General features: G+C 46.3%; 1 protein-coding gene and 1 pseudogene across 1 annotated transcript in view; both read right to left on the bottom strand.

The window, feature by feature from the left end:
* LOC115460651 (oocyte zinc finger protein XlCOF6-like) overlaps nt 1-23190 on the bottom strand; it is a 493082-nt gene that overhangs the window by 319273 nt on the left and 150619 nt on the right. The gene's annotated exons all lie outside the window — the stretch shown is intronic.
* Nucleotides 7737-11615, bottom strand: LOC115459981 (annotated as a pseudogene).

Below are 23190 nucleotides of genomic sequence, written 5' to 3'. Positions count from 1 at the left end.
ATAGGTGGAGTTTCACTGTCTTTTGTTAACTGTAGTCTCTGTGATTGCTGTCCATCTTCAGAGTTTTATTCTTTGGAGATGTGTTGATGGACTTAGGTATCCACCTAGCTAGTTTTTGTTATCAGTAGTTTCCAGGGGCAAGGGGGAAAGTAAAGTCTTTGCATCTGTATATATTTTATATATTCATTTGTATCTGATCCAGCAAAATCAATAACTCTGACAATTAAACTCATATCATGCTACATATCATGCTACCTTGCCATACTGGGACAGACTGAATGTCCATCAAGCCTAGCATCCTGCGGCCAATCCAGGTTACAAGTACCTGGCAAGATCCCAAAACAGTACATTTTATGATGCTTATCCTAGAAACAAGCAGTGGATTTTCCCAAATCCATTTTAATAATTGCGTATGGATGTTTCTTTTAGGAAGCCACAACAGACATACTGATTTTGATAAAATGGGGGAATACCTGAAGAAGGCGCAGTTGGCGTGGGAAGGCGTAGGAGAAGTGGAAAAACAGTGGTCCAAGCTAAAGGCTGCTCTAAATATGGCGACTGATCTTTTTGTGAGGAAAGTAAACAAAAACAAGAGAAGCAGGAAGCCTATATTTATTTATTTATAGCATTTATACCCCGCTCTTTCCCACTCGATAGCAGGTTCAGTGCGGCTTACAATGTATGTGTACAAAGTATCACAGAGATAGCACAATGTATGGGTACAAAGTATCTTAGAGGTAATACAATTGTATAGAGAAGGACAAGAGGAAGAAATGTGGGGGGAAGGATTGAGGCATGTTTTATGTTAGTGGTGTAGATTAGGGTCGTAACTTAAGTTGGGTCGTTAGGATAGACTTGTTTGAAGAGGTGTGTTTTCAGCAGCTTTCGGAAGCGTAGATGTTCGGATTAATCTTAGTATGGCGTTCCAAAGTTGGCTGCCTATAACGGAGAAGTTGGATGCGTAGTAGGTTTTGTATTTGAGACCTTTGCAATTAGGCAGGTGAAGGTTGAGATATGTTCGAGAAGATTTGGACCCGTTCCTGGCTGGAAGGTCGATTAGATTGGTCATGTAACTTGGACATTCTCCATGGAGGATCTTGTGGATCAGTGTGTGGACTTTGAAGTTTATTCGTTCCCTGATAGGGAGCCAGTGGAATTTTTCCCGGAGAGGTGTTGCACTTTCAAACCGAGATTTACCAAAAATGAGTCTGGCTGCCATGTTTTGGGCAGTCTGGAGTTCTCCAAACAAGTAGCTGTGTTGTATAAAATAGGAGAGGATATCGGGCCATTTAACCCAGGGTCGTGCCAACACAGTAAGGTGCCCGACCTCTGGAGGGCACCACCGCAGTGCTTACCCTCGCTGCTTACCTCTGCTCCGCGCCACCCTGGGGGCTTTAAATCTTTTACCTCCAACGGTCGCAGCAGCTGAGCAGCGTCAGTGAAAGCGCTGCCGTCTCCAGCCTTCCCTTCACACTCGCTCGTTCGTTCCCTCGGTGTCCCGCCTTCTTCTGACGTCATTTCCTTGTGAGGGCGGGACACTGAGGGAACAAACGAGCGAGCGCGAAGAGAAGGCTGGAGACGTTGGCAGCGCTTTCACTGACGCTGCTCAGCTGCTGCAACTGTCGGAGGTAAAAGATTTAAAGCCTCCAGGAGAGGAGAAATTGCTGGAAATGGAGGGGAGGAGAGAGCGCAGAATTGCTGGATATGGATGGAGGCGGGAAGGGCAGAGAAGGGACATGGATGGACATGGATGGGAGGACAGGGCCCAGGGAGAGGAGAAATTGCTGGAAATGGAGGGGAGGGGAGAGAGGAGAATTGCTGGATATGGATGGAGGAGGGAAGGGTAGAGAGGGACAAGGATGGACATGGATGGGAGGACAGGGCCCAGGGAGAGAGGAGAAATTGCTGGACATGAAGGGGAGGGGAGAGATGAGAATTGTTGGACACGGATGGAGGGGAGGGAAGGGAAGACAGAGGAAGGAGATGCACATGGATGGAGGGGAAGGGAGAGAGAAGAAATGCTGGGCATGGATGGAGGGGAGGGAAAAGAGAGGAAGGAAATGAGATGAGGGAAAAGGAAGAGAGGAGAAAAACTGCACATGGATGGAGAAAATAGGCAGAAGCTGGATCCACTGGACAGTCAAGTCTGCGAAGGACCCAGCTTTTACTTATGGATATAGAGGAAGAAATGAAGAAGAAAGGAGGAAAGTAAATAAATAAATGGAAAGGAAGCCCTGGAAACGGAGTTAAGAGGACAGATAGCAGCAGAATCAGATACTGGGCCAGCATGATCAGAAAAAGAAAGTCACCAGACAACAAAGGTAGAAAAAAATCATTTTATTTTCATTTTAGTGTTTGGAATATGTCCACTTTGAGAATTTACATCTGCTATCATATTTTGCAATGTATAGTAATTTGTTTCTAAGAATATTGCTGACAATTCCTGTCAGTGTGGCAAGTGGTGAGCGATCATTTTCACGGTTAAAAATCATAAAAAATTATTTGCGATCAAGTGTTTTACAAGAAAGGCTTGTAAGCCTTGCCATGATTGCTATTGAGAATGATATATGTGCCCAGTTTGATATCAAAGATTTAATTACTAATTTCGTGAACATGAAAGCACGAAAAGCTAAGTGGTTGTAAACCCTCTATTTGTTGAGCAATCCCACAAAGATGCACTCCATCTTTCAGCTCCTATTTCCTTTGCATCTTGTGCCACACGGGCGGGGGGGGGGGGGGGGGCGCCAGGGGCGGGGGCGCCAACTGATAGTCTGCAGGGGGGCACCAGAGACCCTAGGCATGGCCCTGATTTAACCAGAAGACAGACCATTCTTTATTTGACAAATGTTCACCAGTATCTTTTCCCCATGCTTTTTGAGAAGAAATACTACATTGTTTTGACAGAGTTTGAAAACATTCACGAAATGAAGAGGCTGAAGGTGCGGGAGTAGAAAAAAGATTTTAAAATGGTTGTAATGGAAGGGAATTTGAAACACTATATGCTGTTGTCGAAGTGTTGGAGCAACCTGGTCTGAGGGGAACAAAGATGTCTTTCCCGAAAGCTGGGACTCTCCCTGTGTCTAGTGCTGAGCTGAGATCTCAACCTCATTTCCTGCCGGCCACGGAAGCACATACGAATCCAACTTCTGTTGACCAAGAGAAGTAGAGGTGGCTTCAGGGGGATAAAAGCTCACCTAACCCTTACACTTAGAAGGCATGATAGACAGAGGAACAAGGTAAGCACAGAGCAGATTCTCGTGTGTCTTCTCAGCCATATTGCTCTGCCCCCCCAGCCCCCATGTAATTTTTTGACCTTTGCAGCTGCTCCTCTTTTTTTTCACTCTTCTTCTCATTTTATCATAGTCTCTTTTTTGAAAGTTAAATGCTAACATATTGGATTTCCTGCGTGTACTTACTACAGAGCTTATATCAAATCTGATCATGTTATGATTGCTGTTATCAAGCAACCCCAGCACCATTACCTCCTGAACCAGATCATGCTCCACTAAGCACTAGGTCTAGAATTGTTCCCCCGGGTGATGACTCCAAATTGATGCACATTGGGTGCTCGTAGGCGTCTATTGTCAGCAAGCACCTCTCCGTGCTGTCCGCTCTCGACCAGCACCTCTCCGTGCTGTCTGTCTTCACCCACTAATGTTCAGACTGACCTCCTTCAGGTAATTAATTCCCACAGTGCATGTAAATGGTTTCACTCCTGTGTGAACTCTGTGGTGCCTTGACAGATGTCCCTTCTCAATGAAGGTCTTATCACACTCAGTACACATAAATGGCTTCACTCCTGTGTGAACTCTATGGTGCCTTGACAGATGTCCCTTCTCTGGTGTATTATCATGTATTTCTTTGTGAAGCTGTTATGGAAAAATTTCCTATTACCAAAGAAGCTCACGGACTCTGGGTTCAAAGATCTTTATTCGAAACCTGTATTCAGGGAGACTAAATGAACAAGGAAAACTCAGTCCACAGTCTGACTATACTGATTCAGTATATCCTTTAAATAGCCAATAATACTGTTATCTTTACAATCACCAGGTGTAGCTCTGCTTAACAAATAACAAGAGAAAGAAAAAAAAATAATGAGCAAAATATATAATGATTCCCTTTTTTCCTGCCTTTTTAGATAAGGCCCCTACTTCTCAGTTAATTAAAACACTCCTAACTCCTGAGGTAATTCTGGCCTACTTTTTACGAACAAGCTTAGTTAATTAGAAGCATGACATATATATGACCTTTCTTCTGAGTGATTACTATTCTACAGTAAGGTGTGACACATTCCCACCCACCTTCTTAATGCCATCTCACCTGCTCTTATTCCTTTTATCTGTCACATTCTCAACCTCTCACTTTCCACTGCAACTGTCCCTACTGCTTTAAACATGCTGTGGTCACACTTCTCCTTAAGAAGCCTTCACTCGACCCTACTTGTCCCTCTAATTACTGACCCATCTCCCTCCTCCCTTTTCTCTCCAAATTACTTGAGAGTGCTGTTCACCACCGCTGCCTTGATTTTCTCTCCTCACATGCTATTCTTGACCCACTACAATCTGGTTTTCGCCCTCTCCACTCAACCGAAACTGCGCTTACTAAAGTCTCCAATGACTAAATCCAGAGGTCTCTATTCCATCCTCATTCTTCTTGATCTTTCCGCTGCTTTTGACACTGTCGATCACAGCATACTTCTCAATACCCTGTTCTCACTTGGATTCCAGGGCTCTGTCCTTTCCTGGTTCTCTTCCTACCTCTCCCTCCGCACCTTCAGTGTTCACTCTGGTGGATCCTCTTCTACTTCTATCCCTCTGCCTGTCGGCGTACCTCAGGGTTCTGTTCTTGGTCCCCTCCTCTTTTCTATCTACACTTCTTCCCTTGGTTCATTAATCTCATCCCATGGCTTTTCCTACCATCTCTATGCTGATGACTCCCAAATCTACCTTTCTACCCCTGATATCTCACCTTGCATCCAAACCAAAGTTTTAGCATGCTTGTCTGACATTGCTGTCTGGATGTCTCAATGCCACCTGAAATTAAACATGACCAAAACCGAGCTTCTCATTTTTCCCCCCAAACCCACCTCCCCACTCCCCCCATTTTCTATTTCTGTTGATGGCTCTCTCATTCTCCCTGTCTCCTCAGCTCGAAACCTTTGGGTCATCTTTGACTCTTCTCTCTCCTTCTCTGCTCATATCCAGCAGATCACCAAGACCTGTTGTTTCTTTCTTTACAACATCCGTAAAATCCGCCCCTTTCTTTCCGAGCACTCTACCAAAACCCTCATCCACACCCTTGTCACCTCTCATTTAGACTACTGCAATCTGTTTCTTGCTGGCTCCCACTTAGTCACCTCTCCCCTCTCCAATCGGTTCAAAACTCTGCTGCCCGTCTCGTCTTCCGCCAGGGTCACTTTACTCATACTACCCCTCTCCTCAAGACCCTTCACTGGCTCCCTATCCGTTTTCGCATCCTGTTCAAACTTCTTCTACTAACCTTATAAATGTACTCTCTCTGCTGCTCCCCAGTATCTCTCCACACTCGTCCTTCCCTACACCCCTTCCTGTGCACTCCGCTCCATGGATAAATCCTTCTTATCTGTTCCCTTCTCCACTACTGCCAACTCCAGACTTCGCGCCTTCTGTCTCGCTGCACCCTACGCCTGGAATAAACTTCCTGAGCCCCTACGTCTTGCCCCATCCTTGGCCACCTTTAAATCTAGACTGAAAGCCCACCTCTTTAACATTGCTTTTGACTTGTAACCACTCGCCTCCACCTACCCTCCTCTCCTCCTTCCTGTACACATTAATTGATTTGATTTGCTTATTTTATTTTTTGTCTATTAGATTGTAAGCTCTTTGAGCAGGGACTGTCTTTCTTCTATGTTTGTGCAGCGCTGCGTACGCTTTGTAGCGCTATAGACATGCTAAATAGTAGTAGTAGTAGTTCTATCTTTCTACAGCATGTAATTCTATAACAAATGTAAAGGAAAAGCAATATATATACATATAGAATGATCTTGATTTCCATTACAGAAGCTTTTGCCACAGTCAGTGCCCAGAAATAGTTTTCCTCCTGAATGCATTCTCTGGTGTATGGCAAGTTTTTCACTGTCATTGAAGCTCATACCACACTCACTACATATAAATGACTTCATTCTCATGTGAAAGCTATGGTGCCTTCTCAGGTTTCCCTTCTCAGTGAAGCTTTTACCACACTCAGAACATTTAAATGGCTTCACTCCTGTGTGGATTCTCTGGTGCTTTACCATGTATTTCTTCAACCTGAAGCATTTGCCACACTCAGTACTTTACTCCTCAATGGCTATTCTGGTGCATAGTGAGTGTTTCATTGTTAAAAAAAGCTCTTACCACACTCACTACATGTAAATGGCTTCACTCTTGTGTGAACTCTGTTGTGCCTTGCGAGATGTCCCTTATCAGTGAAGGTTTTACCACACTCAGAACATCTAAATGGCTTCACTCCTGCATGGATTCTCTGGTGTTCTTTTAGGTTTATCTTTTGACTGAAGCTTTTATTACACTCACTGCAGATGAATGGTGTCATTCCTGTGTGGATTCTCTGGTGTATTGTGAGGTTTACCTTCTGACTGAAGCTTTTATTACACTCAGTGCAGATGAATGGTTTCACTCCTGTGTGGATTCTCTGGTGTATTGTGAGGTTTACCTTCTGACTGAAGCTTTTATTACACTCGGTGCAGATGAATGGTTTCATTCCTGTGTGGATTCTCCAGTGTGTTCTGAGTGCTTCTTTCACAGAAAAGCTTCTACCACACTCAGTACATGCAAAAGGCTTTATTCTGGTGTTCTGTGAGGCTTACCTTCCGACTGAAGCTTTTATTACACTCACTGCAGATGAATGGTTTCACTCCTGTGTGGATTCTCTGGTGTATTGTTAGGCTTATTTTGTGAGTGAAGCTTTTATTACACTCAGTGCAGATGAATGGTTTCACTCCTGTGTGGATTCTCTGGTGTATTGTGAGGTGTCCCTTCTGACTGAAGCTTTTATTACATTCAGTGCAGATGAATGGTTTCATTCCTGTGTGGATTCTCTGGTGTATTGTGAGGTGTCCCTTCTGACTGAAGCTTTTATTACATTCAGTGCAGATGAATGGTTTCATTCCTGTGTGGATTCTCTGGTGTTCTGTGAGGTTTGTTTTCTGACTGAAGCTTTTCTTACACTTACTGCAGATGAATGGTTTCATTTCAGTGTGGATTCTCTGGTGTATTGTGAGGCTTATTTTGTGAGTGAAGCTTTTATTACACTCACTGCAGATGAATGGTTTAATTCCTGTGTGGATTCTCTGGTGTTTTTTGAGGCTTGTTTTTTGACTAAAGCTTTTATTACACTCACTGCAGATGAATGGTTTCACTCCTGTGTGGATTCTCTGGTGTATTGTGAGGTGTCCCTTCTGACTGAAGCTTTTATTACATTCAGTGCAGATGAATGGTTTCATTCCTGTGTGGATTCTCTGGTGTATTGTGAGGTTGTCCCTTCTGACTGAAGCTTTTATTACACTCAGTGCAGATGAATGGTTTCATTCCAGTGTGGATTCTCTGGTGTATTGTGAGGCTTGTTTTGTGATTGAAGCTTTTATTACACTTACTGCAGATGAATGGTTTCATTTCAGTGTGGATTCTCTGGTGTATTGTGAGGCTTATTTTGTGAGTGAAGCTTTTATTACACTCACTGCAGATGAATGGTTTAATTCCTGTGTGGATTCTCTGGTGTTTTTTGAGGCTTGTTTTTTGACTAAAGCTTTTATTACACTCACTGCAGATGAATGGTTTCACTCCTGTGTGGATTCTCTGGTGTATTGTGAGGCTTGTTTTCTGAGTGAAGCTTTTATTACACTCAGTTCAGATGAATGGTTTCACTCCTGTGTGGATTCTCTGGTGTATTGTGAGGTGTCCCTTCTGAGTGAAGCTTTTATTACACTCAGTGCAGATGAATGGTTTCATTCCTTTGTGGATTCTCTGGTGTATTGTGAGGCTTATTTTGTGAGTGAAGCTTTTATTACATTCACTGCAGATGAACGGTTTCATTCCTGTGTGGATTCTCTGGTGTTGTGTGAGGCTTGTTTTCTGACTGAAGCTTTTATTACACTCAGTGCAGATGAATGGTTTCATTCCTGTGTGAATTCTCTGGTATTTTGTGAGATTTGCCTTCTGACTGAAGCTTTTATTACACTCACTGCAGATGAATGGTTTCATTCCTGTGTGGATTCTCTGGTGTTCTGTGAGGTATTGCGTCTGACTGAAGCTTTTATTACACTCACTGCAGATGAATCGTTTCACTCCTGTGTGGATTCTCTGGTGTATTGTGAGTCTTGTTTTATGAGTGAAGCTTTTATTACATGCACTGCAGATAAACGGTTTCACTCCTGAGTGGATTCTCTGGTGTTGTGTGAGGTCTCCCTTCTGAGTGAAGCTTTTATTACACTCAGTGCAGATGAATGGTTTCACTCCTGTGTTGATTCTCTGGTGTTATGTGAGGCTTATTTTATGAGTGAAGCTTTTATTACACTCAGTCCAGATAAACGGTTTCACTCCTGTGTGGATTCTCTGGTGTTCTGTGAGGTTTGTTTTATGACTGAAACGTCTATTACACTCACTGCAGACGAATGGTTTCATTCCTGTGTGGATTCTCTGGTGTTCTTTGAGGTTTGTTTTCTGACTGAAGCTTTTATTACACTCAGTGCAGTTAAGTGGTTTCATTCCTTTGTGGATTCTCTGGTGTATTGTGAGGCTTATTTTGTGAGTGAAGCTTTTATTACACTCACTGCAGATGAATGGTTTCACTCCTGTGTGGATTCTCTGGTGTATTGTGAGGCTTGTTTTCTGAGTGAAGCTTTTATTACACTCAGTACAGATGAATGGTTTCACTCCTGTGTGGATTCTCTGGTGTATTGTGAGGCTTGTTTTGTGAGTGAAGCTTTTATTACACTCAGTACAGATGAATGGTTTCACTCCTGTGTGGATTCTCTGGTGTATTGTGAGGCTTGTTTTCTGAGTGAAGCTTTTATTACACTCAGTGCAGATGAATGGTTTCACTCCTGTGTGGATTCTCTGGTGTATTGTGAGGTTTCTCTTCTGACTGAAGCTTTTATTACACTCACTGCAGATCAATGGTTTCACTCCTGTGTGGATTCTCTGGTGTATTGTGAGGCTTGTTTTGTGACTGAAGCTTTTATTACACTCACTGCAGATGAATGGTTTCACTCCTGTGTGGATTCTCTGGTGTTGTGTAAGGCTTATTTTATGAGTGAAGCTTTTATTACACTCAGTGCAGATGAATGGTTTCATTCCTGTGTGGATTCTCTGGTGTGTGGTGAGGTGTCTCTTCCAACTGAAGCTTTTATTACACTCACTGCAGATGAATGGTTTCATTCCTGTGTGGATTCGCTGGTGTGTGGTGAGGTGTTCCTTTCGACTGAAGCTTTTATTACACTCACTGCAGATGAATGGTTTCACTCCTGTGTGGATTCTCTGGTGTATTGTGAGGCTTGTTTTGTGACTGAAGCTTTTATTACACTCACTGCAGATGAATGGTTTCACTCCTGTGTGGATTCTCTGGTGTTGTGTAAGGCTTATTTTATGAGTGAAGCTTTTATTACACTCAGTGCAGATGAATGGTTTCACTCCTGTGTGGATTCTCTGGTGTATTGTGAGGTGTCCCTTCTGAGTGAAGCTTTTATTACACTCAGTGCAGATGAATGGTTTCATTCCTTTGTGGATTCTCTGGTGTATTGTGAGGCTTATTTTGTGAGTGAAGCTTTTATTACATTCACTGCAGATGAACGGTTTCATTCCTGTGTGGATTCTCTGGTGTTGTGTGAGGCTTGTTTTCTGACTGAAGCTTTTATTACACTCAGTGCAGATGAATGGTTTCATTCCTGTGTGAATTCTCTGGTATTTTGTGAGATTTGCCTTCTGACTGAAGCTTTTATTACACTCACTGCAGATGAATGGTTTCATTCCTGTGTGGATTCTCTGGTGTTCTGTGAGGTATTGCGTCTGACTGAAGCTTTTATTACACTCACTGCAGATGAATCGTTTCACTCCTGTGTGGATTCTCTGGTGTATTGTGAGTCTTGTTTTATGAGTGAAGCTTTTATTACATGCACTGCAGATAAACGGTTTCACTCCTGAGTGGATTCTCTGGTGTTGTGTGAGGTCTCCCTTCTGAGTGAAGCTTTTATTACACTCAGTGCAGATGAATGGTTTCACTCCTGTGTTGATTCTCTGGTGTTATGTGAGGCTTATTTTATGAGTGAAGCTTTTATTACACTCAGTCCAGATAAACGGTTTCACTCCTGTGTGGATTCTCTGGTGTTCTGTGAGGTTTGTTTTATGACTGAAACGTCTATTACACTCACTGCAGACGAATGGTTTCATTCCTGTGTGGATTCTCTGGTGTTCTTTGAGGTTTGTTTTCTGACTGAAGCTTTTATTACACTCAGTGCAGTTAAGTGGTTTCATTCCTTTGTGGATTCTCTGGTGTATTGTGAGGCTTATTTTGTGAGTGAAGCTTTTATTACACTCACTGCAGATGAATGGTTTCACTCCTGTGTGGATTCTCTGGTGTATTGTGAGGCTTGTTTTCTGAGTGAAGCTTTTATTACACTCAGTACAGATGAATGGTTTCACTCCTGTGTGGATTCTCTGGTGTATTGTGAGGCTTGTTTTGTGAGTGAAGCTTTTATTACACTCAGTACAGATGAATGGTTTCACTCCTGTGTGGATTCTCTGGTGTATTGTGAGGCTTGTTTTCTGAGTGAAGCTTTTATTACACTCAGTGCAGATGAATGGTTTCACTCCTGTGTGGATTCTCTGGTGTATTGTGAGGTTTCTCTTCTGACTGAAGCTTTTATTACACTCACTGCAGATCAATGGTTTCACTCCTGTGTGGATTCTCTGGTGTATTGTGAGGCTTGTTTTGTGACTGAAGCTTTTATTACACTCACTGCAGATGAATGGTTTCACTCCTGTGTGGATTCTCTGGTGTTGTGTAAGGCTTATTTTATGAGTGAAGCTTTTATTACACTCAGTGCAGATGAATGGTTTCATTCCTGTGTGGATTCTCTGGTGTGTGGTGAGGTGTCTCTTCCAACTGAAGCTTTTATTACACTCACTGCAGATGAATGGTTTCATTCCTGTGTGGATTCGCTGGTGTGTGGTGAGGTGTTCCTTTCGACTGAAGCTTTTATTACACTCACTGCAGATGAATGGTTTCACTCCTGTGTGGATTCTCTGGTGTATTGTGAGGCTTGTTTTGTGACTGAAGCTTTTATTACACTCACTGCAGATGAATGGTTTCACTCCTGTGTGGATTCTCTGGTGTTGTGTAAGGCTTATTTTATGAGTGAAGCTTTTATTACACTCAGTGCAGATAAACGGTTTCACTCCTGTGTGGATTCTCTGGTGTTCTATGAGGTTTGTTTTATGACTGAAACGTCTATTACACTCACTGCAGATGAATGGTTTCATTCCTGTGTGGATTCTCTGGTGTTTTGTGAGATTTGCCTTCTGACTGAAGCTTTTATTACACTCACTGCAGATGAATGGTTTCAATCCTTTGTGAATTCTCTGGTGTCTGGTGAGGCTTCCCTTCTGACTGAAGCTTTTATTACACTCAGTGCAGATGAATGGTTTCATTCCTTTGTGGTTTCTCTCGTGCACTGGGAGGTTTCTTTTCCAGCAAGCACTTGTACCACTGTCAGCAGAAGTACACAAGCTCTCATTTTTCTGAATTTTCTGGTAGTTTGAGAGGTCTGTCTTTCTGTAAACGACTTTTTCAGATTTAGTCATTGATTCTTCACCAATCTGAGGTGTTTTATGATCTGTGAATGTTTCTCTATGGCTGAATTTTTTCTTACATTCAGCACTTGAAACTAGTATCTCTTCTGGGTGGAATTTTGCATTTCTTATGACATTTTCTTCCTGACTGAAGCTTTTGTCATGACTAGAACATGCAGATAATCTGTCATCAGTGTCATTTTTCTGGTGTTTTGTAACGCTTCCTTTATTGATAAAGGTTTTCTCATCTACTGTAGTTGTACACACTCTAGTTTCTTTATTATTGTTCCCATGTTTCTCTTTCTTCCTACTGAAATCTTTCCCACACTCAGAACCTATACAGTGTGTCTCTCTTATGCATGTTTTCTGCTGTTGCTGTAGTTCTCTCTTTTGACTGAAGGTTTTCCCACAGTCCGTACCTGTATATGGTCTCTCTTCAGTATCGTATCTCTGATGTGATTTCAGAGTTAAATGATCATTAAGGAATATCTCACATCCATCACACAAACATTTCTGAACTCTCATCTGGTTTGTCTGTTCTTCCACTGTTTGTGTGATATTACTGGTACAATGTTCACACGGAGCTGAGCTTCCTGTTGAAGGTTTTTGTTTATTTTGATTTTTTCCCTTTTCTCCCCAGTCAGAACAGGACGAAGTCTCTTCTTTCTCTCTTTCTGAGAACATCTTTTCCTCTTCAGGCTTCTCACTGAGCTTCCATTTATGTGTCTCTGCATTACTGTTCTTAGGGTCATCTTTTTCTAAATAAATAAAAACAGAGCATTGTATAGTACTGTAGGAGAACAGCAGTTTAACGAGTTCAATAAAAAATCTGTATAATTAATTGTAAATCTTCCACCCCCTCCCTGTTGGGAATACATTTCCAAGCTAATCACTACCAGGGATGAATACAGAATATATGATTATATTCAAGTTGATATTTAAAAGCACATTTTGGTCTTTGTACATAGATATCGTTTAGCCCTTTAACTGCTCCTTATCAGACAGGCTGCAAGATGCAAGGCTAAACCTTCAGGGTGCTTGTTCCCCAGATAAACTAAGTTGGGCGTTAGCTGATCCTGAAGTTCACAGGAAGAGATTCACCATTACCCAATCATACATTTGTTACAGAAGCTTAGTTATTCTAAATATGAGAACAGACATCTGATTGCAAACTTGCCAATAATAAGATATATTTTACTTAAAACAAGTTCTATTCTTTACCGTCTATGTTCAGGCTAATTTAGTAAGTATATTTTTATGTTTATTTTCTATTATGTATTTTTTCCCTCGCCAGGAGGAAAAGGCTCCTGATGTTCGGTATGCTTAAAGCTTTCGCTTATCGCTATGTCAGCTGCCGAACCAACTTCTTCATTAAAGTACCTTAAGGTCATCAGACACCCCTAAGTCCCGCCGAGTGAGCAATTGTGAAAAACAAAGTATAGGATACCCTAAGAATGCCAGAATCATAGTTATTGAAGGTTTTACAGACAGGAATCGAAACAATACTCCAATGAAAACAGAAGAATCTTAGAAACAGACCCACCCCAGGTTCTAATGTCATCTCGCCATCACTCATTATCAGTCACACCGGCTTCCTGTAGTGGGACTCACCCAGATTTTAAGAATAACGGGAAACCCTTACCTAGAGACATCAGGATCTCATAGTTCTCCTTCATCACCTCCCTCCAAAGCTCCTTCTGCTCCTCATCTAAATACTCCCACTCCTCCTGGGAGAAAGAGACAGAGACGTCCTCAAATGTCACCCGCATCTGAAACACAAACCAGAAACACAGTCAGGGACACGGGAGGTGCTCAGAATGCATTAGATTTCAGCTCCTGCCTTTCTTTTTGGGGTTGTAACTGTGCAGAATTCTTAAAAATTCAGCTTTATCTATCTTTTTGTGTAGAATTCCCCCCCCCCCCCCCCCCGGGCATTAACATCCAGCTCTTCTGTTCTCCAGGACTGACTCCGCCTAAGTTGTCTCCCAGTTCAGGCTTGATTACCCCATCCCCTCAGTAATCTCAGTCTCCAACTAGTATGAACCCCTCCCAAAGAACACTGACCCCCCCCCCACCCAGCAGTTTTCTCTGCCCCGACCTTTATTTCTTTTTTTACTCATTCCAAGAATCCCACCTCCCCATTCCTCCCAGAGCATACAAATCCCATACCTCTGTCAATCTGCAGCCCCCCCCAGCAGTAAAAACACCCAGAGCTCTCTCTCACACTGCACACACTGGTTCTCTTTCTGAAATCCCTCTTGCCCCCAGCACATAAACTTCCACAGCTCTCTCAAAATACCCCCAACCCACATAGCCCCCAGCTCACACTCTCCACTGTTCTCTCAACATCCTCAGCACTCACAGCATCATAGCCATCCCCCCCCCCCCCCCCACTGCATATACACTCTCCCCACAGCTCTTTTGGGCCAATGATCAGAAGCAAACGCAGGCACCAGAGGCTGCTACCACCCCATGATCAGAGCAACCGAGCACATGAAACAACACGCTTGCAGGCTCTGAACGCAACTAGCATGCAAATGCATGCAAAAGAGGGCTCGGGGGGGATGGAGATCCAGTGGGTCTCCAGCGCCACCCCCCCCCAGATGTCTCTGGTGGCCCAATGGGTCACAGGTGAATCTCCCCCACCCCACCTGGTGATCTAATGGCCCTTCCCTATCCCCCTACCTTCAGTTGGAAGAGGGAGGTTGCCTCCTCTGGGATGCACTGGGCTTCATACCGCGCCGATGGAAGGCGACCACCTTTTGACAACCCAGACTTGTCAAACAAGTGCGGGAGGACTGTCTACCCCATGCTCAAATTTGCATGCAATTATCTCTGATCATAGGTCCAGTAAAGCCCCCTGCTCTTCCAGCACTACTTTTAGAGCGCTGTTTGGAACAGCACGGGGCTTTTGATCATCTGCCCATTTGTGAATATTGCCAATACATATCACCAGCTGTCTCCCTCCCTCCCTCCCATACGGAACTTCTCCTGTCCTATGGAATCCCCAAAATTCAGCCACGTTTCACCCCTGACACCCCCAGGTTTTCCTCTTTGCCCCTCCTGCAGCACCCCCTCCTCAACTTGCCCTTTTCATCTCCTCTCTCCCTCCACCCCTAGTATGCACCTGCCCTCTCGCTGCACCACCTAACTTGTCCTGTTCATTACCTTTCATTTCCCTTCTTCCCCAATGCTCTACACAGATGAAGAAGCAAGAAGATTGATGCCGGCTAGATCCTGCGCCTCTGTCACAACGACTTTGACTGCTGAATTTGAACCGTGAGGTTCTACGCTGTCCCCCAAGGGGGGGATGGAGATCCAGCGGGTCTCCAGCGCCCCCCCCCCCCAGATGTCCCTGGTAGCCCAATGGGTCACAGGTTAATCCCCCCCACCCCACCTGGTGATCTAATGGCCCTTCCCTATCCCCCTACCTTCAGTTGGAAGAGGGAGGTGGCCTCCTCTGGGATGCGCTGGGCTTCACACCGCGCCGATGGAAGAGGAGGGAGACCACCTTTTGACAACCCAGACTTCTCAAACAAGTGCGGGAGGATTGCCTACCCAATGATCAGAGAGAATTGTGTGCTTAAATTTGTATGAAATTATCTCTGATCAGAGGTCCAGTAAAGCTCCCTGCTCTTCCAGCACTACTTTTAGAGCGCTGTTTGGAACAGCACGGGGCTTTTGATCATCTGCCCATTTGTGAATATTGCCAATACATATCACCAGCTGTTTCCCTCCCTCCCTCCCATACGGAACTTCTCCTGTCCTATGGAATCCCCAAAATTCAGCCACGTTTCACCCCTGACACCCCGAGCTTTTCCTCTTTGCCCCTCCTGCAGCACCCCCTCCTCAACTTGCCCTTTTCATCTCCTCTCTCTCTCTCCTCACTCCCCAATCTCTCCCTCCACCCCTAGTATGCACCTGCCCTCTCGCTGCACCACCTAACTTGTCCTGTTCATTACCTTTCATTTCCCTTCTTCCCCAATGCTCTACACAGATGAAGAACCAAGAAGATTGATGCCGGCTAGATCCTGCGCCTCTGTCACAACGACTTTGACTGCTGAATTTGAACCGTGAGGTTCTACGCTGTCCCCCAAGGCTCAAATTCAGCAGTCAGAGCCAGTGCGGCAAAGGAACAGCACACAGACCAACATGCAAATGCTCTCCTACTTCTGTTTGTGATGAGGATTCTATGTCAGTTCCGCCTGGACACTTCCTACCGGACCATTCCCACCCACCAAGTCCCATGTGGACAATTCCCACCCAGAACTCAAAAAATACAAAACACATAAGGCAAGTAATCTCCCCCTCTTTTCTCTTCCAGATCGTACCCTCTCACCCCCCCCCCCCAACATTATCTTTTACACATCCTTTTCCCCTTCCAGACATGCAGTTCATGAGAGGGGGTGACTAATGCCCCCCAACCCACCAAACTAGGTTTGAACCTAATTCAGTCCCTCAAAATGACGTACTGATTATGATTTATAACAAATGACTGCTCTACCTATGAAAAGATATTCTGTCCTCTGTGCACATCCGTTTGCTGCTCTAACTTCCTCATTCCAGACGTAAGAAAGAAGCGACGATCGGTAAAAAAGCCAGAGAGGGTGGGAAATGACCGGGGAGGGTGGGAGGAGGGGGAGTCCTTGGTGGGGACAGTCCAGGTGGGAACTCGCCTGATACCATGATGAGTCCCAGGGAGGTAGGGGGCAAGAAATGAAATGGAACAAGGAGAGCGGTGCCACAGGAGGGCAGGTGCCCATTGGGGGTGTGGGTGGAGGGGGGGAGAAGAGCTCAGTGTAGGACTTCTGCAGAGTCATCTGTTTTAAATGGCTATGCACAGGCGATCAGCAGGTTCTCCAACACTCACTGTAAACTAGATACCTGCCCCAACTACCTAATGAAATCCGCCCCTGACCGCTTCGTAGCAGACCTCACATCCCACCTAAATCACATGCTTCAGCAAGGTCTCTTCCCTAAGGAAAATGGCAATTTCCTTGTCATCAACAGCAGATGAATCCATTAACTGATGGGTTGTATCCGCCTACCAGCAGGTGGAGATAGAGAACACTGAAAGCACATGGTGTTCCTGGACGCCCAACCCCCACTGCCTTCAGTATATCTCTATCTCCCAGCAGGTGTGGACCTCGCTTCTCAGCGCCTGGATTTCTGCCTGGGGTGGCTCCTGTGCTTTGCCAGTAGAGCAGGGGGTGTTGTGGCTGGTGGTGCCCACTTTAAAGGCATACTTGGTTTGCCCTGTCCCTGCCTTACCTAGGGTTACCATACGTCCGGATTTCCCCGGACATGTCCTCTTTTTGAGGACATGTCCGGGGCGTCCGGCGGATTTTGCCCGCGCCCACGTTTGTCCGGATTTCTGGACAAACGTGAGCGCGGGTGCGGGGAGGCGCGTGCGTGCGGCGGGCGATCATCGGCGCCGTGGGTCACCTGGTCTCCCGTCCTCTCCCCTTCCTTACCATGTTCCCTGGTGGTCTAGTGACGTCTTCGGGGCAGGAAAGAGCCCCCTCTTTCCTGCCCGGAGCGCTGCCTCCCCTGTCTATCATCCTTCTCGGTCTGGCTGGGGATTCAAAATGGCCGCCGAGAGTTGAACTCTCGCGAGGCCGCTTCAACTCTCGTTGGCCATTTTGAATCCCCAGCCAGACCGAGAAGGATGATAGACAGGGGAGGCAGCGCTCCGGGCAGGAAAGAGGGGGCTCTTTCCTGCCCCGAAGAGAAGACACTACTAGACCACCAGGGCTAGATCGTAGTGAGGGGGGGGGGGGGGTATGTGATGGGGGGAGGGGATTATGCGACGGGGGGGGGGGGGGGGGGGGAGTAGGGGCGGAACCCGACCTGAAGGGGCGTGGCATGGGGCGTGGCGGGGGCGTGGCATGAGGCGGGGTGGGGGCGGGGTAGGGGCGTGACATGTGTCCTCTTTTTCAGAGGACACAAAATGGTAACCCTAGCCTTACCCCATTCCCCCTCCCTCCAGAGTTCCTCTGTGGCTGCCTGCCTCCATCTTTCCTCACAGTAAAAAAAATAGAGAGAGGCTTTCTCCAGAGCTACTGGTTCGGTGCAGCTTGACCGAAGCTCGTTTGACTCGGTCTTCTGAGGTGAGAGTGGTGCCCAGCTCCTCTGGGAAGGCTCCCGCTGACAGCGCTCCAAGAACTTATTTCAGCTCAATGGTCTGACCCTGATGGTCCCTTGAAGGTGGCCAGGGCTATGTGTCACCTTTGCCCTCTGAGTGAAAGTCAGTTGGCCCTCTTTGGGATGCATAAAGTGGATACGTTAGTCACGGCTATGACTAAAAAGACTATTCTCCCGGTGGAGGGAGGGGTCGCTTTGAAAGATATGCAGGACCGGCGGCTGGAATCCGCGCTGAAGCGGTCCTTTGATATCTCGGGCCTTTCCTTACGGGTGGCTATTTGCAGTTCCTATGCAACCCGGGCCTGCCTTTCCTGGTTGCAGCAGGCAGTTGAGCAGCCCGCCGACGGAGCAGGTTCTCTCGCTGAGGTCGGCCCGTGTATGGAATCTGCCCTGTCTTTTTTGGCTGATGCCCTTTATGATCTGGTCAGAGCTTCGGCTAAGCAGATGTCGGTGGCGGTTACAGCCTGCTGCCTTCTTTGGCTCTGGCATTGGGCGGCTAACATGGCCTCTAAACAAAGCTGGTGAGGTTACTCTTTCGGGGCCTTTTATTTGGGGAGGATTTGGAGAAGATTGTTAAGGACCTAGGGGACTAAGTCCCAACAGTTGCCTTAGGATAGGCCGAGGCCTTCTTCCAAAAGTCCTTCTTTTCCCTCCTCTTCCAGGCCGTGTGTTCGCGAGGCTCGCAGAGGAATTCCTTTAGTTCGGACAAACGCGCTGTGGCATCCGGGCAACGTCCATGATTTCAGGGTCGTCCTCCACAATGATGGGGCGCCGGTCCACTCGTCGGTTCCCGCAGTAGGGGGTCATCTCTCCCTCTTTCTCGAGGAGTGGACCAAGATTACTTCGGATCAGTGGGTCCTGGACCTGATCAGAGAAGGTTACCGACTAGAATTCGCTGCCTCGGTGGGAGACGCGTTTTTGGAGTCCCGATGCGGCACTGCTGTCAAGCGGGCGGTGGTAAACGAGACCTTGCAGGTGTTGCTGAAGCTCGGAGCAGTGGTTCCGGTTCCTCCCGCCGAACGCGGCTGTGGTCGCTACTCCATCTATTTTGTGGTGCCTCGAAAAGGCGGGTTGTTCAGACCTATACTCGACATACGCAGTCAACGAGGCCTTAGGAGTGCGACACTTCCGCACTCCATCATTGCGGCGGTACAGCCAGGAGAGTTTCTCATGTCTCTGGACCTCAAGGAAGCGTATTTGCATATTCCCATCTGGCCGCCGCATCAGCGGTTTCTCCGGTTTGCGGTATTGAGCCTACATTTCCACTTTTGCGCCTTGCCGTTCGGCCTGGCAACAGCCCCTCAGATGTTTTCCAAGGTGATGGTAGTGGTGGCTGCCTTTCTCAGGTGAGAGGGTATCAGAGTTCACCCTTATCTCGACGACTGGCTCATCAGAGCGGATTCGGCAGACGAAAGCCGACTTGCCACAGCCAGAGTTGTTTCAATTCTTCACCTGACCCCTTCTCAGTCTCTCGAGTATTTGGGGGTCCGGTTCGACACGGCTTCGGGGTTCATTTTTCTTCCCGACAACAGGCGTCTCAAGCTTCAGAATCAGGTCCGCCTGCTCCTGCAGATGTGTCGCCCTCGAGCTTGATAGAGGTGGTTCCCTGGGCGAGAGCTGAGGCTACTGCAGCTTGCTCTGCTTCAGCAATGGTCTCTGATTTCCCAAGAATACCAACGCAGACTAAGGTGGCTTCCTGCGGCCCAGCGCAATATGGATTGGTGGCTTTCCGACAGCATGCTGCGGCAGGGGATGCCACTGGCTCTTCCTTGTTGGTGTCTGGTGATAACGGATACCAGCCTTTCGGGCTGGAGAGCTCATTGCCGGGGACGCTATGCTCAGGGTCTGTGGTCCACCGCAGAAGCAGGATAGTTCATCAATCGCTTGGAATTGAAAGCGATATTCCAGGCTCTTCTAGCCTTCCACAGGACGCTGAAGGGTCCTCCTGGACGAGTTCTGTCGGACAACACGACAGCCGTGGCCTACATCAATCGTCAGGGCGGCACTCAGTGCAGGGCCCTGGCTGCGTAGGTGTCTCAGATCTGCGACTGGGCCGAGCGCCACCTAGAGCTGCTGTCCGTGGCTCACATAGCCAGTCAGAGCAAAGTACAAGCCGATTTCCTCAGCAGACATCAATTCGACCCGGTGGAATGGGAACTGGCAGAAGAAGTTTGCTTCAGATTTGCGCCAAATGGGGGACTCCAGGCTTGGACCTCATGGCGTCAAGCGTAAACGCCAAAGTCCCTCGCTTTTTCAGCAGAAGGAGAGATTCTCGCTCGGCGGGGTTGGATGCCCTGGCTCAACCTTGGCCCTCGGGCCTCCTGTATGTGTTCCCTCCTTGGCCCTTCATAGGGCGAGTACTACTTTGAATTCGCCTGCACCGAGGACTGGTGATTCTCATCATCCCAGATTGGCCAAGGCGTCAGTGGTACGCGGATCTCCGGCGGATGCTGGTGGACGCGCCTCTTCCTTTGCCTCAGTTTCTGAACTTGTTAGTTCAGGGTCCGGTGACTATGGAAGATCCTTGATGCTTTGGTCTTACGACCTGGCTCTTGAGAGGGCGCAATTGAGGGACAAGGGCTATTCTAATAAGGCTATTGCCATGCTCTTGCAGGCTCGTACGCGGACTACCTCTGCGACTTATGCTCGGATCTCGCGCACTTTTGAGGCGTGGTGTACTCCAAAGTCTAACACGCCGACTCTGGCGACAGTCTCGCGTTTGCTGGACTTTTTGCAGGACGGGCTACAAAAGGGCCTGGCCTACAATTCCTTTCGAGTTCAAGTGGCAGCGTTGGCCTGCTTCCAGGGGAAAGTCTCCAGCTTGTCCCTTGCTGCTCATGCGGATATTGTCCGATTTCTCAAAGGAGCACTTGGTCTCCGTCCTCCTTTGCGGTCGCCCTGTCCAGCTTGGAACCTGGGGCTTGTGTTGAAGGCGCTCCAGCGATCTCCGTTTGAGCCTCTTAAATGGGCTTCTGAGAAGGATCTGACTCTCAAGACAGTTTTTTTAGTGGCAATGACGTCGGTACGAAGAGTTTCTGAGCTTCAGGCTCTTTCCTGTTGGGATCCTTTTCTACAGTTCTCGGAATCTGGGATAACTGTTCGTACGGTGCCTTCCTTTCTGCCTAAGGTGGTTTCAGCTTTTCACCTGAACCAGCCCATTTTTCTTCCTTCCTTTTGTAAGGAGGAGTTTCCGGACTCCTTTGGGCAATTGTGCCTTTTGGATATCCGCAGGGCTCTGTGGCAGTATCTGCAGATTGCAAATGAGTTTAGGAATTCTCATCATTTATTTGTTCTGTTGGCAGGTCCCCGACGGGGGTCTCCGGCGTCTAAGGCCACTATAGCCTGCTGGATTAAGGACCTCATTTTTTCTGCTTATCTGCTTTCAGGGCGGTTGTCGCCTGAAGCGTTTAAAACACACTCTATGAGGGCAATGTCCTCTTCGTGAGCTGAGACGGTTGTCTTTTCTCTTCAAGCGATGTGTTGTGCGGCTACCTGGGCTTCTCAGCACTTTTTTGTGTGGCATTACAGGCTGGATGTGGCAGCGCGGCAGGATGTGCATTTTGGAGCGCAAGTGCTTGCTCACGGAGTCGCCTGTTCCCACCCTACTTAGGGAGTGCTTTGGTACATCCCATCAGTTAATGGATTCATCTGCTGTTGATGACAAGGAAGGGAAAATTAGATTCTTACCTTGATAATTTTCTTTCCTTTAGTCACAGCAGATGAATCCATGATCCCTCCCTGTCTGACTTTAGTTTTTGTACAGATGTTGCATACAGACATTGTGCCTCATCAGGAATACTTGAAGACAAGCTATCAGAGTTTCTACATGCTGTTTTTATTGCAGGAGATTGATAACGTCCCTCCTTTGTTTGGTTATTGCTAATGTTCTGGGGCGTTTGTTCTCTGTGACGAAAGTTTATGTTATTTTGCCTTTCTTATTCACTCTGCTTTGGAAATTTCATATACTGAAGGCAGTGGGGGTTGGGCGTCCAGTGTTCTCTATCTCCACCTGCTGGTAGGCGGATACAACCCATTAGTTAATGGATTCATCTGCTGTGACTAAAGGAAAGAAAATTATCAAGGTAAGAACCTCATTTTCCCATCCTACTCACTCCGATACCAAAAGACACAAAGAGAAAAACCAATGAAATCACTAACTACCGTCCAGTAGCATCCATTCCGTTGTCAGTCAAACTGATGGTATGGTAGCCAAACAACTTACAGATTATATAAACAAATAAATTCTGAATATTACACGAATCACAGTCAGGTTTTTGCCCCCTACACAGCACAGAAACAGCACTACTCACTCTCCTAGCCAAATTCAAGCAGGAAATAGAAACAGGAAAAAACATCCTTCTCCTCCAATTCGACATGTCTAGTGCATTCGACATGGTAAACCATAATATATTTATAAGATTACTAGATAAGTTCAGGATTGGTGGAAACATACTTTTCTGGATCAAGGGTTTCCTAACCACAAGAACATATCAAGTAAAATCAAACTCAAACATATCATCACCGTGGAAAGCAGACTGCGGAGTACCACAAGGATCACCGCTATCACCAATCCTCTTCAACCTAATGATGACCCCACTTGCCAAGTCCTTATCCAACCAAGGCCTTAACCCTTTCATCTATGCAGACGATGTCACAATATACATTCTTTACAAAGAAAAAAACAAACTGTCTCGTCATCTCATCCCAACACAGCGCCGACAACCTCACAATTATCAACACCCCAGATTACAGCCTGAAAATCCTCTGCGTTACAATGGACCGCAACTTAACACTAGAGAGCCAAGTGACATCCACAACAAAGAAAATGTGGAAACTCAAACACGTGAAACAATTCTTCCCGATGGAAACTTTTCACAACCTGATACAATCAATGGTACTAAGCCATGTAGACTACTGCAATGGAATTTATGTGGGATGCAAAGAACAAACCTTAAAGAAACTTCAGACCGCTCAAAACACGGCAGCTAGGCTTATCTTCAGAGAAACGCGATTTGAAAGTGCAAAACCTCTTTGCGAAAAACTACACTGGCTCCTAATCAAAGAACGCATTGCTTTCAAAATCTGCACACTGGTTCACAATATTATCTACAGTGAAGCCCTGAGATATATGACAGACCTGACTGACCTACCGACTAGAAACACATCCGAATCAACACGAGCGTATCTAAATCTACACTACCCAAGCTTCAAAGGACTCAAATAC

The sequence above is a fragment of the Microcaecilia unicolor genome, chromosome 1 (genome assembly GCF_901765095.1).
Source record: "Microcaecilia unicolor chromosome 1, aMicUni1.1, whole genome shotgun sequence".
In the NCBI taxonomy this organism is placed as follows: Eukaryota; Metazoa; Chordata; class Amphibia; order Gymnophiona; family Siphonopidae; genus Microcaecilia; species Microcaecilia unicolor.
Note: the sequence above shows the minus strand (reverse complement) of the source record. Positions and strands in the feature narration are given on the sequence as shown.